Genomic DNA, 12,729 nt, shown 5'->3' on the forward strand with positions numbered 1-12,729 from the left:
TTGTTTTAAAAATAGAATCACAGAATAAGCATATATGTAAATAATAGATTTGTGAGTGCATGTCCGCATATCTGTGTGTATCATTCAGCAATTTGTTCTTTTGTCATAATGAAAAATATAAGAGAAATAAAAAAAGGTAGGAATGATATAGAATCTAGAGAAGGTTATCATATATCCTAGTTTGGGTTCAGTAAAGTAATTTGTGAATAGTGCAAGCTTAAAACAAAGAATTATTGATTATAGAAGTGATTTAAACAAAGGAATTGTCTGTCAGAAATAAAAATGACTCTGAAAATAAAGAATAGCAACTATCAGTTGCTCTGAGTAGCAACCCAGCTCGTGGAAGTAACAGTCAAGAGATCTACGTGTGTATGTGTGCATTACATTGGATAAATCTGCTGCCCTTTGAGTAATAAAGTATGCCTGACTCAAGTCATGGTATTTTCAATTGCCTCATATGCATGTGGATGTTTGTCATTGTATGAGGGATAGTGAAAAAGAATGAATGCATTTGAAATATGAAGCTGGTGAAGATTATTGAAAGTACCATGGACCGCCCAAAGAACAAACAATCTGTCTTGGAAGAAGTACAGTCAGAATGTTCCTTATAGGCTAGGATTGTCTCATGTCTTGAACACGTTTTCAGGAGAGACCAGTCCTTGGAGAAAGACCTTATTCTTGGTGAAGTAGATGAATATGTGCAAGAGGAAGGCCCTCAATGGGAAGAATGGACACATTGGCTGTACCCTTGTGCTCACACATAAGAACAACTGTGAGTATGGTGCAGAAGTGGACACTACATTATTCTGTGGTACACAGGTTCCTGTGGCTCTAAACTGACTTGACTGCACCTAAACAACAACTATAGCACCCCTTATGGCTTAGATAAATTATACAAGGAGACCTTGCCAAAGCTGAGATCCAGATCTGTAGAGTGCATCACTATGATGTATTGAAAGGTAGAGATGTCACTGAGGTGCTATGGCATAACTTCAAAGCTACCTTCTAGGCTACTCAGAAAGCATATTCACACACACAATTTCTAAAGAGGATGATCAGGGTCACTTCTTGAGACCACTAAGTTGACCAGTGTATACAACAGGAGCCTGGTATTGCTGAAAACGATTATGTAACTGGAACCTGGTACTGGAGGAGTCACCCTTGCTGTGAAAAAGAAGCTACCCAGGTTGCAGGAGGCAGACAGAGAGAAATGATTAGCCCCAAAGAAGCCATCTACAATGGTCCTTACTGGTAAATATTTACTTGAAAGCTGGCAAAAGGAAATAAGAAACCCTTCACCCCACCCCCAAGATGGAACCGAAGAGTGAATTTGGAATTGCAAACGGACAACTAGCAAAACTTTGGAATAAAAAAAATATCTTAGAATACAAGATTTGAGAAAATACGTGAACCGACTGAAGAAAGAACTTAAAACTATTTCTAGGGAGAGGAGAACATGACTTGAGTCAGGCATACTTTATTACTCAAAATGCAGCAGATTTATCCAATGTAATACACACATACACACATAGAGCACTTCACATTTCTAGGGAGAGGACTATGTCTGGTGTTACCATGTAACAGCATATGACGAGGTGTGGCTTCAGCAGAGCAATGTTGAAAATCGTGGGAGAAAAGAACACAGGGAAAAATGAGCTACTGTACAAGGCATGCCTTCTTAGATTGTTCATTATGAGATGCTAGGACGTGGAGCACTCTAATTCCAAGCAGAGAAATCATATGAAAAGGCTTGAATTTATGGGAATCACAAGTCAGGAATAATAAACCTCTATCCGAAAGGTAGTAAGCACATAAAAAGTTAATGTTGATGTGTTGGGAGCCGGCCCTAGCAGACATTCTCAAGGTCCTTCAAACAGTGACCGGCCCCAGTGGAAAATTACTGGCAGGTGGTTATGCTTTAAAAGATATCTTAGTCACCAAAGCTTCCTTGTTCTATGAAAATGTCAGAGACAGCTTGCAGTCTGTGTTACCCCCCGTCTCCCCCCGAAGTGTTCTTTGACCATTGTGCAGCTGTAACTGTTCTGCAGCTACATGACCTTGGTTGGTTATTTTCCCCACTCTTCACCCATTGGTTGAAATACTAAGCACTCATTGGACTACAGACATACCATATTGAGAATATGATGGATAGCTGATTGGTTAACATTCTTATGCTTCATTATAATAATACATGTTGGATTGGATATTGTGCAGCACACCTGATTAGAATATGCACCTCCCAGTTTCTCTTTATATTCCCCGAGCTTTGCCCAAATAAACGGAGCTTGATCAGCATTTGTCTTGCTCCACGTCTCCGTGTCTTTCTTTCCATCCAGGTTCGTCTTTCCCTCCAGGGTCCTGCTCGTGCGTCCCGCTGGCCGGGACACTACATTGATGCAGACGAAAGTGGTAGCATTCATTCGAGGGGTACCCAATAAAAACCAGAAAAAACTCTGCTGGGTGGAGCTTTTGTTGTTTACATTTTTCCTGCTAGCGGGCAAAGCATCAAACAACTCATTCTGATTTAGTGCACCCAGTGGTGTCGCCTGGGGAGGTCCTTTCTGGTAACAGTGAATTTTTTTTTAAACAATTTTCTTGAACCTTGTTTTTGGTGATGACCAATTTAAAAGAATAACTTATGGCAGTGAAATTTTGTTTCCTGCTCTGGAAAAGTGCCACAGAAACTGTTGTGATGTTGAACACAGCTTACAAAGACAGCGCTATGGGAAAAACTCAAGTGTATTAGTGGTTGATTCGTTTCAAAAAAAGTGATAAGTCAATTGATGACAAACCTCATTCTGAACATCCGTCAACTTCCTGAACAGACAAAAATGTTGACAAAATTGGTGCACTTGTGATCGAAGACCGATGAGACTATTGAAAAGAGTGGAAGTTATCTGTACTATTTTGGACCTTGGTTCAGTGAATAATAACAAAAGTTTTGGAACTGAGAAGGGTCGCTATGATCTTTGTGTCTTGGGTTGTCTGACCAAGAAAGAGTGTCCAGTTGAAACATTCTATGCTTTGAAAGAGCATCTCTGAAGCTACCCAGACTTCTTTTTCCCAAGGTCAATACTCATGACTAGACATGGTGCTATTCTTACTAACCTGAAATCAAACATCAACCCAATGGAAGATGCCATTGTCACCTCACCCAAATGAATATTTTCAAGAGAAATCCAAGATGAAGACTATGTTAATTTGTTTTGTTTTCTGTTTTGATGTGAGGGGGATAGAGCATTTGCTGTTCATTCCACCAGGTCAGATTATTAATCAAGCTTTCTATTTAGAGGTTCTGAAAATATTATGTAAGAGTGTGTGACAAAAACGGCCTGATTTGTGAAAGACGGGACTGTTTTCACCACCATGACAATGCACCGGCTTACGCAGCTATCTCCGTGCTCCAGATTTTGGCAAAAACAGCATGCCTCTCTTGTCCCATGCACCTTACTCGCCTGACTTCGCTTCTTTTTCGTTTCCACAAATTAAGAGGGATGTGAAAAGACAGGGGCTTGATGATGTAGAAGAGGTGAAGGAAAAAGAAAGAGGTGCTGTCAGCCATCAACTCAACAGATGAGTTTGAAAAATGCTTCCAAATATGGAATCACAAATTTGACCAATGTATTAAGTGCACTGGAGAGTGCAGCCTCACACACAATCTGCAGCATCCCACACTCTAGGGAGCAGTTCGAATCTATTCTAGAGTATCACAATGGGTATAAAACAGCCTGGCGGCACTGTAGTAGGTTATTTCCCATCCCCACACAGTAGTTATGTTAGACATTTTGCCCAGTCTACTTTCATAGAATAAAAAAGAATCAAACTGACTGTCTATGGATAGAGACAATGGAGAAATTTAATATTATCAGCCAAAACAAGGCTAGAGCCCCCCTTTGGAATACAAATCTAACTTCCCACTTTTCAATTCAAATTAAAGTTGAAGAAAAATAAAGTCTATGATAGCCAAAACAGACTTTGGGTCTATCCCACCTGAATTTAGAGACTATCTCAAGAACTGATTTGAAACATTGAAACTAGTTATGAGATGTTATAAAGAACATCATATATGATAAAAGCAGAGAGTCATTAAAAAGACTAGAATACTTTCTAACATTTTCTTCATTCTTATAATCACCATTATTGGCTCCCCATTTACCTCCAACCTCCAAAAATGGATTGTGGTGATGGTAGTTCACTACTTCTTGATGTGATTGATCCATTGAGTTGTATGATATATGAATTAAATCCCAGTAAAAATGTTGAGAAGAAATGCAAAAATGAACAAATGAAGGAAAAGACCTAGGTAAAAATTGCTCTTGAACACAGAGACGCTAAGACAAATGGAAGAAATTGTGAAGTAAAGCACTGGGGAGAATATATCAAAGAGGCATCTTGAAAAGACGAAGTACAATGTTATAATAAAAAAAAGATCTGGAGTTAGAAAACTGATAAGGTACAACAAACTCAGCGTATCTCATGCTGAAAGAAATGAAAAAAATAAATGTTGAGTTGCAATATTAAAAGAACCTGGAAAGAAGTTTACTTGTGTTTTGTCGATTATGAAAGACATTCCACTATGTGGATCCTAACAAATGGTGGCAAAGAAATCAAAGGAGGAAAATTCAAGAACACTAAATTATGCTCATTCAGAACCTGTACAGAGCCCACGAGGCAGTCTTTTATATAGAACAAGGGGATGTTTCCTGGTTTAAAATTTGGAAAAAGGTGTGTCACCGATGTATCCTTTCCCATACTTTCTCAATCTGCGTGCTGAGCAAGCACTTGGAGAAGCTAGAGTCTGCGAAGATTGGAGAGTGTTTTATTAACTATCTGTGATATGCAGATGTAACCACCTTGCTTGATGAAGGTGAAGAGGACTTAAGGCACTTGCTGATGAAGACAAACAATGCATCCTTGATATGGATTACAATTCAATATAAAAGAAGCATGGAAGCATCGATCCAGAAACCAAATGAATTATTGCATGGCAATGTTTCATACAACTGCATTCTTCAACGTGTTATAGAGTAATGTTACAGTGAGGCTTACGATGTGTTGATCCAAGCCATGCTGTTTTATGATCCCTCAATTGTATGTAAAATCTGGATAATGAATTAAGAAGGCTAGATAAGAATTGTTGCATATGGATTACTATGTTGGTAAAGAATGTTGAATATAATACAGACTTCCAGAAAAACCAATAAATCTGTCTTTTTAAAAGAACCTTTTATGAAGGGACAGATTGTCCATTAAAAGGGAAAACAGGGACCTTTCATTTCATATACATCGGATTTGTTATCAAGAGAAATCAATCTTTGGAGAAAGAAGTTATGCTTGGTAAAGTAGAAGATCAGCAATAAAAAGGAAGACATTCAATGAGATGGATGATTTTGTGGCTGTAACAATGCACTCAAACATAACACTATTTAGAAATATGCAGTATTCCTCAAAAATGTTAAATTCTGTTGAATGTTATTTCTGTTGTAAATAGAGTTGCTATGGGTCACAACCAACTTGATGGCGCCTAAAAACTGTAATACTTATATGTACAATTGATAAGTGTGGTGGAAAAAATGGGCTGAAACTTGTGAGGATAGAGCAAGATTGGGTAATGTTTTATTGTGCTACACAGAGTCAGTGAGAGTTGGAATTGACTCAATTGCAGCTCATAACAACACACACATATATGCACATATATTATATATGTATATACACAGGCATACATACATTAAAATGTATAGATGCACATGCACAAATATCCAATATATGTGTACATATATTCAATATAATATATGTATACATATATATATTCTAAAAGTCATATATAAATGATATTTTTAAATCCCTCACATGTATGTTTGTGTGTGTGTTTGTGTTCAATGAGCTTTGCTACTGAATTTATCAGATAGTGTCCCACAAGAGCTGCTGTTTCATCAGAACTGTTTTTTTAAAGGTATACTAATGAGACTAAGGTAGACATAGTACTTCTGGAACTTGTCAGCAACAGCCACTGATTGAAGAGCCATGTCCAAACACATTTTGTTTGGACTTCACCTGTACATGTATGAACTGGAACTCCAGTAACAATCCTTTTTGACACATCCCGAATCAAGCTCACTGCCATGAAGGCAAGGCTGACAAAAAGAGACCCTACAGGGCAGGGTAGACCTGTTGTGTGAGTTTCTGAGACTAACTATTCATGGGAATAGAGAGTCCCATCTTTCTCCTTCAGATAGACTGATGGTTTTGAACTGTTAGCTTTGACCACAGCCCAATGAGTAACCCATACACCACCAGGGTTTCCCTTTATACATATATATGTATATATATATATAACTGTAACTATATTATATTATATATTACATATATTATACAACTATGTGTGACTATATATAATAATTTATATTAATTATATTTAATGAATATATGTGTAATCTAGATCTCTCTGTATCATCATATTACATATGCATATATGTTTATATATACATATATATGGTCAGTATACATTTTAAACTAAAATACATTTTCTAATCAATTTATTGGTTGTAAGAGTGATACAGTTGTCAGTAACAAGCATTTTCACTTGTCAGTAGTTTTTCTTTTTAATTAAAATAGTATAAATATCTTAAAACACTAGTTATGCTCAGCATTATTTATCTGATAGCAATGCCAAGTGTTTATAGAACTGTAATGATGTATCAGATTCTGCCTATGTGCTTTGCACCTGTTAGTTTGCGAGTTATTTCGTAACCATATGAATGCATTGTTATTCCCATTCTGTGCTTGCGCAAACTGTGTCAAGCAGGGTTCCATAAACTGCTCATGCTCATAACCCCTATTGAGTACTGACGTCAGCTTTACATACAATTAGGTCTAATGGAATGCAAAACCAAAGTGTTTAACTCCCAAGATTTTCTTTTTATTTTCCTCTTTAAACATCCAGATTTCCTGCTGGAAATGATTTACCTTTTAATATTTTCTTTGCTTATGTACCATGAATCTGGAAAATCCACTTGAACATATGTGTGGTTTGAATTCTTGATTTCCTCAAGATTCTTGAGTAGAACTATACAACTGCACAGTGGTTTAACAAATTTTGTAAACTTGTACCAGTTGAGGTTTATTCTTTTCCACATCTCAGGGTTTCTGTTGAATGGAGAGATTAATAAACAACTCAAACACAACTTCATTTGTATTGTGTTAACCCCTGTGATAAAACTCTATACCCTAACATTTTGACCTTTAAAAATCACCTGTAACTTAGAATGTTTCTGGCCACTTCCATTGTATGTATATATATGTACCATCATCATTTCTGGGAATTTTATTTCTGTGTCAAAATAAATCAAAATATAATCAACGAAGAAGAAATATATTTGGGTTCATAGTCTTTGATAAGAATAATTTAAAATTGAGAGGATATAATTCACTTGATGTTTAACATCACAATCTGATTTTCCCCAATTAATTCCAATTCTGAAAAGTGAGAAAGCCTGTAGGTGCTAACCCAACCCAAATACTAGTAGAAGCAGTATGTCATGGAAGCAGTGTATATGGATTTAATTTGCTTGAGGATTTTACATACATATCAACTAGAAAATGTGCTTGCATGTTAATAAAATATGTCAGATGCTTGGGTATATGTGCATGAATGAGGAGCTCCAAAAAAGTGTTGATGGAAAACTGGAACTGAAGAAAAATGTAATTTTTCATGAACTTTTATATGTTCTCTCATGTATATGATGTAAAATAATTCTGTTGATGGTGTTTTTATGCACTCCTCCACTAACCAAAAGTGGGCAGTTTTAAGCTACTAGATACTCCATGGGAGAAAAATGTGATAAACAACTTCCACAAAGATTATAGCCTAGAAAATACTATGGGGCAGTTCTCCTCTATCTTAGAGGATTGCTGTGTATTTGAATCAACTCAATTGCATACAACAGCAATCCTAGAAGTCTCTTTCTTTCTCTCACACACACCATTAAGTAAAAATGTATTGCTACTGGAATTTCAGTTCATACCATACTCAGGCTTATTTCAAACAAAATGTGCTAAAACATGCTTTTTTGACCAGTGGAAGACTGCAGAAAAACTCTTATACATTTGTCTGCAAAACTAAGGACACACAGACACACACACACACACACACACACGCATGCATGTTTATGAAATGGGTCAGAGGAAGATTTTTAATTTAGAGCTAATATAAAAGTTTTAACAAAACAAATTGAATTTCTGGAAATAGTATACAAGATTATTGCCCAACATAAACAATTCATCTTTTTTTAGCTGAAACAAGTTTTTTAAGGAAATGAGGGAAGACTTCAAATATTCAATGGCTGCAGTGCATAAGTTAATGACAGAAACATAACATCTCCATTGATGTCATAAATACTGCTGTTTGGGACCCACACAATTCAGCACTTCTAATTTTAAGTGAATATCTTAACTTTAACAAGCTTCCAACTCAACAGGTGTCAAAACCGCACACACACACAAGATCAGCTAGCTCAAAGTGCTGATATTTCTTTAAGAATTTACAAAGATTGACGTTAACAACCAGGACTTTATGGAACAAATTGTAACTAGGAATAAACCTTGGATTTATCAAAATAATTCAGATAGCATGGTTTAATCAAAAGAATGACTTCCTGTGGAGATGTGTGTTGTGAGATGCCAGGAGGTTACTTCACACTCAGATTGAACAATGTACAGATGCACAACTGAACACTCTCTGGTGCTGGGCCATCTTCACAGCCAAAGCCCATTGTTTCAGTCCATTGTTGCCTCCATTGCATCAATCCATTTCACAGAGGGGCTTCCTCTTTTTAACGTATTTAATCTAGCATGATATCCTGCTCCAGGGACTATTCTCTATTAATAACATGTCAAAAGTTACCTGGCAGAAAGTCTCCCCATCCTAGCCTCTAAGAAGTATTCTGCCAATACTTCCAAGACAGATTTCTTTCTTCTCTAGGCTGTCCATGATACTTTCGATATTACTCACCAAGATCACAGTTCAAATACACCTCTGTTTTTTAAGTCTTTTTTATTTAACGTCCAACTTTCACATGTATTTGAAGTGATTTAAAATATTCTCAGAGTAACCTCATTGCTTTTCAACACTTTAAAGAGGTCTTCTGCCATAGATTTGGCAGCTGCAATGCTTCATTTTATATCTTGACTGCTGCTTCCATTAATATTGATTATGGAATAAGCAAGATGAAAAACTTGACAACTTCAAACCTTTTCCATTTATCATGATGTTACCTATTGGTATAGTTCTGAATATTTTTGTTTCCTTTACTTAGAGTTGTAGCCCATGCTGATGTCTGCAATCCTTGACCTTCATCAGCAACAGTTTAAGGTTTTCTCATTTTCTTTCAGCAAGCAATGTAGTGTTACTTGCATATCTCAAGTTTTTAATAATCCTTCCTCACATCTTTATGCCACATTTATCGACATATAATCAAACATCTCTAATTATGTGCAAGGCTTGCAGTTTGAATAAGTATGGTGAGAAGACATGTGATAGTTAGCTTTATTGTAACAACCTGGCCAATAGAAACATATGGGATTAATAAGACTGTTCAGTTTGTCTGAAAGGAGAAATGCCAAATGTGAGATTGTACACTGATTCATAGGCTGTGGCTATTGGCTTGGCTGGATGGTCAGGAATTTGGAAGGAACATGATTGGAAAACTGGTGTAAAGGAGGTGTGGGGAAGAGTTATATGGATAGCCCTCTCTGAGTGGGCCAACAAAGTAAAGTTAATCATGTCTCATGTGAACGCTCACCGAAAAGTTACCTCTGAAGAGGAGGACTTTAACAATCAAGTGGATAAGATGTCATGCACTGTGGAGACTAGTCCTGTTCTTTCTTTGCCACTCCTGTTATTACCCAAAGGACACATGAACAAAGTGGACATGGTGGCAGGGAGGGAAGTTACGCATGGGTGCAGAAATATGGACTTCCACTTACCAAGGCTGACTTTGCTACTGTCACTGTTGAGTGGCCCGTTTGCCAGCAGCAGAAGACAGTGTGAGTCCAAGACCTGGGACCACTTATAGGTAAGATCAATCTGGTGGCAGACTGATTACATAGGGCCACTTCCATCATGGATGGGGTAGAGTTTTGTTCTTATTGGAATAGACACCTACTCTGGGTATGGATTTGCCTTCCCTAGATGCAATGCTTCTTCCAAAACTATCATTTGTGGACTTAGAAAATGCATCAACCACCGGCATGGCATCCTGCATAGCATTGCTTCACATCAAGGAACTCACTTCACAGCAAATGAAATGTGGCAATGGGCTGATGCCCATGGGATCCACTGGTCGTATGATGTTCCTCATCAACCAGAAGCAGCTGGCTTGATAGAATGATGGAATGGCCTCCTAAAGACACTATTATGGTGCCAGCTCTGTGGCAACACCTTGCAGAGCTGGGGCAATGTTCTCCAGGAGGGTGTATATGTTCTAAACCAGGGGCCAATATATGGTGCTGTGTCTCCAATAGCCAGGATTCATGGCTCCAGGTACCACGAGGTGGAAGCCACTCACTATTACACCTAGTGATCCACTTGCAGCATTTTTGCTTCCTGTCCCAGCAATCCTATGCTCTTCAGGCTTGGAGGTCCTAGTTCTGAAGGAAGGAAATCTCCCACCTGGAAACACAGCACTGATTGCACTGAACTGGCAGCTGAGAATGCTCGCTGGCCACTTTGGGCTCCTCATGCCTTTGGATCAACAGGTGAAGAAGAAGGGTGTCACTTTACTGAGTGGTGTGACTGATCCTGATTACCAAGGAGAAATTGGCCTGGTGCCACATAATGGAGGTAAAGAATATGTCTGGAATCCAGGAGATCCCGTAGGCCATCTCCTAAGACTACCATGCCATGTGTTAAAATAAATGCTAAATTACATCAACCAAATCGTGACAGGACATATAATGGCCCAGAACCCTCAGGAATGAAAGTCTGGGTCACCCCACCAGGCAAAGAACCACGGCCAGCTGAGGTGTTGGCCAAAGGCAAATGTAATTCATAATGAGTAGTAGAAGAAGGTAGTTCTACCTATCAGTTATGACCATGTGATCAAGTGCAGAAGTGAGGTTTGTGATTGTCAGTATTTGTTCCCTATATGTGCTTATTAGATATCTTTCCTTTGTTCATGTACAATGTTCCAGATATAATTAGATTCAGTGTGTTTCTATGTATATGTATGATGTTAGGTGTATGTGTGATTTCATTAATGTCTAGAAATTATATATGGTTACAGAATTGTGTACAGGTGCCAAGTTGGCAAGGATTGGATTGTGATAGTTAGATTTATTGTGCCAACCTGGCCAAGAGGAACAAATGAGATTAATCAGGTCGCAGTTTGATTGGAGGACAAAGAGATAAATAATTCTGCAAGGCCCGTCCCCATCTGTCTTGTTCTCTGGTGATCAGACCAGTGTGATGATGCTTTAATTAGTTCTCTGCCTAAATCTCTCTATACTACCTGTGGGCCAAGCCAACCAGTAGATCTAATTGCTAAAGCTTGAGGCTCCTTAGAGACCTGCTTTGCCACATTGCTGTTGTTAAGGTTCTGACTGTTGCTGGCCCAACCAGCTCTTAGTTGCCTGTGGGCATACTGCCTGCTTTGCCCAAGGGAGGACTCCACTGTCTACTTCCTTGACCTTGGACCTGGCAGCTCACATGAGTTGCAGGACTTCCAGTATATTAACTTTTCCAAGAAAGTGAGTTGAACTGAGCCCTCTATACTGCTGTGTGGACTAATTAGCTATTATATTCGTTCTCGCTGTATAAACTTATCCTCATAGACATATAGTCATAAGTGTACTGGTTTTGTTTCTCTAGACAATCCTACTGAACACTGGACCTAATCCTTTGGCCCATACATTTTTTTAACCATGCAGTCTTCCCTTGTTTTATTTACACAATTTCCTCTCGATCCATATACAGGTTCCACATGAACACAATTAAGTGTTCTGGAATTTCCATTCTTGTCCAGGCTATCCATAGTGTGCTGTGACACACATAGACAAATCCCTTTGCATAGTCAATGAAACACAAGTAAACATCTTTCTGATGTTCACTACTCTCAACCAAGACCCATCTGACATCAACAATGATTTCACTTGCTCCACATCTTCTTCTAAATCAGGCCTGAACATCTGGCATCTCAATGTACCACTATAACTTCTTTGGAATGTCTGCAGAAAAGTTTATTTGCATGTAATATCAATGGAATTGTTTTAAAATGTGCATATTCTATGGGGACACTTTTCTTTGGAATAGGTATAGATATGGATCGATTCCAGTCAGTTGGATAGTAGGTGTCTTCCAACTTTCTTGTCAAACAAGTGAGTGCTTCCAGTGCTTCTTCAGCTTGTTTAAATATTTCAATGAAAATTCCATCAATTCCTGGATTCTTGTGTTTGGCTAATGCTTTCAGTGCAGCTTGTGTTTCTTCCTTCAGTACCACTGATTCTTACTGAAATGGTTCAGTATAGTTTAGTTCTTTTTGGTTCAGTGACTCTGTGCATTCTTTCCATCTTGTTTTGATGCTTCCTGACTCACTCCATATTTTCCCCATAGACTCTTCCAATATTGCAACTTTAGGCTTGGATTTGTTCTTGCATTCTTGCCTTTTAACAAATGCTGAGCATCTTCTTCCTTTATGGTCTTCTAACTCTAGATTTTTGCATATTTCAGTATAA

This window comes from Echinops telfairi, unplaced genomic scaffold (assembly GCF_000313985.2).
Source record: "Echinops telfairi isolate 266 unplaced genomic scaffold, ASM31398v2 ScPeMD7_7468;HRSCAF=8506_0, whole genome shotgun sequence".
Classification (NCBI taxonomy): Eukaryota; Metazoa; Chordata; class Mammalia; order Afrosoricida; family Tenrecidae; genus Echinops; species Echinops telfairi.